The 3,392-nt window shown below is 41.3% G+C and overlaps 1 pseudogene; it reads left to right on the plus strand.

Moving 5' to 3' along the window:
* The first annotated feature begins 997 nt into the window (after nucleotides 1-997).
* On the plus strand, nucleotides 998-1,973 carry LOC147441588 (uncharacterized; annotated as a pseudogene).
* The last annotated feature ends 1,419 nt before the right edge of the window (nucleotides 1,974-3,392 follow it).

Consider the following 3,392-nt stretch of genomic DNA (forward strand, 5'->3'; position numbering starts at 1 on the left):
GTATGGTGGAGCACGTGTGTCTAGATTGAAGGCGCTCTTGGGTCTTCTCAACATGCAGGCAAAGTTTGGATGGAGTGACACTAGCATCACAGTGCTTTTTAGTTGATCTATTACAATGTGTTTACTTCAATAAAAAACTATAGATGTATAATGATCTGATAGATTACTTACACAAGTTTTTTTTTGCTATGTAGATTGCTCAAAGAGCACATACTGCCAGCAGCTGCTGATAATGTGATGCCAGATTCCACAGAGGAAGCAAGAAAGATCTTGTAAAACTTGGAAATGGATTACAATTCGATTCACGCTTGTCCTAACGACTGCATTCTTTTTAGAGGGGAATACATAGACATGGAGAAGTGTCCAAAATGTGATTCCGAGAGATACCGAGTAGATCTCCACGGACAAACAATTCCACAAAAGGTTTTGCGACACTTTCCTCTGCTACCTTGCATCAAGCATTTCTTTTGAATGTAAGTCCATGGCCGCCCTAGCATCATGACATGAGGAGAATAGATCTTCGGATGGTGTGATGTAGATTCCTGCAGATTGTGCAACCAGGAAATATATAGATGACACATGGCCGAATTTAGCTAGGGAATCTTGAAATTTGCACATTGGCCTAGCCATGGATGGCATAAATCCATTTGGTCAGAGGTCAACATCTTATAGTGTATAACCAGTTGTAATCGTCAACTACAACATTCCCCTGACTACTAAGAAGGGGCACTTGTTTCTAAGCTTGATTGTGCATGGGTGGTATAAAGTGAAGAATATGGATGTGTATCTTTTTCCCACTATTGGAAGAGCTACAACAATTGTGGATTGGCATATAAGTGGTGGATATGCGCTGACACACAGGTCAATGCAATGCTTTGATCAGGGGCATTCTTATGTGGACCATGCATGACTATCCTGGACTAACAGAATGCTCAGGTGATATATACTCAAACTTAATCACTATAAATGTTGGTTTTTTCCAAGCTTATCTATTGTCATGTGTATACATGCAGGGCTTCAAACAAGCAGATATAGAGCATTTGTTACATGTAGACCATACTTAATGCACGTCGGGCACCATCACTAAACAAGCAAACCTACAAAGGTCATCAAGCACATCTTCCAAAGAATCACGAGTTACCCCCGATGGTTTTTTGGGAAGATATCCACTGAGGATGTCTGCTTGAGCATGGTTAGAGCAAAAGGAGATGTGTGATGACGGTTTGCCCCCATGGATGAAGAGACTCTCTCTATGGTACAAGCTACCATATTGGCCCAAACTCATGATCAATTGCTTGCTCAATCCAATACACATATTCAAGAATGTGGGTAGTTTGTTGTGGGACCATCTCATCGTCAAGAAGGATAGTTTGGGGGCCAGAATTGACCTTAGAAATGTGGATCGTATGGAGAAATATTGGCCACAGACAACACCCAATGGATCAATAAAACTCCCTAAAGCGCCATGGATTTTGACAACAGGCCAAGAACACAAAGTAAAAGAGATCATTCAATCCCTGCGGACACCCATTGGTGTAATGCACATTCAAATGCATCTTCTTGTTCACATAGTTGATGAGGTGGAAATAGCTGGCACAGTGCATTCCATATGGATGTTCTTTTTAGAACGTTTCATGAAAACGCTCAAGGGATATGTACGTCAGAAGGCATGTCCAGAGGGTAGCATCGTAGAAGATTGGCTAGAATCATAGTTCCTACTCTACGTTGAGAAGGGGTTGGACGGATTTGATAAAGCTCGCGGCACGCTATGGCGAGCCATAGATGATGAACACATATCTAGGATGGTCATGTGCAATTTTAGTGTTGAGAAAAAAATGATGGAAGATCTAGAGGCTAAAATCAATCGATTTTGCATGCTTTACAATCCAGTAATGCAAAAGTGGATTTCACAATACGAGGATGCAAAGCAAGAGTGACAAAGGGCACGAATGGAGTGGAGACCTGGAAGATGACCACCGATGCATTATCTAGTGGGTCTTGAGAGCCTACCAACATTCATGAGCTCAAGATGGTTGCACAGCCAATTGATCATCACACAATAGTGCAACAAACAAGTAACTAAGGAGGAGTGGGAGTACTGTTGGGGTTGTGCGACCAAGTTAAGTTTGCAATGTACGAATCGGGTCTTGTAGATGTTTGGATGACCACTCATAATCTTTGTTGATTGTAGTATAAGTCATACATGTCAGCATGGTGTCAAGGTTGACATTTTAGGGTGGAACGGATCGACAAAAAACATTTTACACAATATTGTGGAATCATGGCAAAAGTTGAAAAGTCTAGTCAGACGACAGTCCTCTGATGCAGATCCTGTGGTGGCGGAACTCACTTATGTAAAGCCCTTGGTGGGACTGCCTAGGAATGAACCACCCAACCTCCCATTAAATAGCCCCTTGGGCCTCATTACCTATCCACACCTGCAGACGGTCCCTTGTGCCTGGTCCTTGACCACCGGGCATTGCCCTTAGCATGACATTACTCCCCCCTTGGAGAAGAAATTTTCTCTTTAAAATCAAGAGTGACGATGCACTAATGCTTTCCACAGGGGAATGCTGTAAGGATGCACCTGTTTGCTTGATCAAAACACGGTTTAGTAGGAGGTTCATTGAAACCAAGAGTAACATCTTGATTTTCCATATTGTTGTCATGTTGCAACCGTATTGGTGTAACCATTGCATAAATAATATAGGTGTAAACTCCATGTAGAACTCACTTGAGTAGCTAAATGAGTAATCACAACTAAGATGTACCCAAAGAGTACCTCTTTTCATTTTACTTGAAAGTAACTTGCTGACATAACTCATCGGCCAAGTATAAGTCCTTGACGTGTTCTCAAATTTTATCAGTAAACAACCCCACCATAGTTAGTGTCCTGACTTATACATGAAAATTTCCTAACATGCTTTATGGTAAGCAAACTCCAAGTAGAGCAATAAATTCTTATTAGTTGGATTGCTTGGTGCTAATATATGTACTTTGCATATATTTTAGCACAAGATTACACTTTGTAATCTGCCTATCCCCTTGGATAACTGTCAATAATGAGGTGTGTTTCCCCCACGATTTACATATAGTCGTCCCAGATGACTAGTAAACGTGGATCACAAGATCGTAGAATATTGCTGAGAAAACAACAATGTATTGAATGACCATCTAGGTTAACTTGAAAGATCCACATGCACCCAAACCGAGCCATGACCTCTATTGGTGATTGGTAGACCCAAAAGTAATCTCATAGAGATACTGCACATAGAGTGCAAAATGCTTCATAGCACTAATGTGATGAATATGCATGCCGCTCCAAATTAGTCTTTGCTAAACACTAGGGCCCATAACACCTAGTGTGCATGCATTTAGCAAAAAACAGATCC

Source organism: Adiantum capillus-veneris, chromosome 15 (assembly GCF_014529385.1).
Source record: "Adiantum capillus-veneris isolate H3 chromosome 15, ASM1452938v2, whole genome shotgun sequence".
Classification (NCBI taxonomy): domain Eukaryota; kingdom Viridiplantae; phylum Streptophyta; class Polypodiopsida; order Polypodiales; family Pteridaceae; genus Adiantum; species Adiantum capillus-veneris.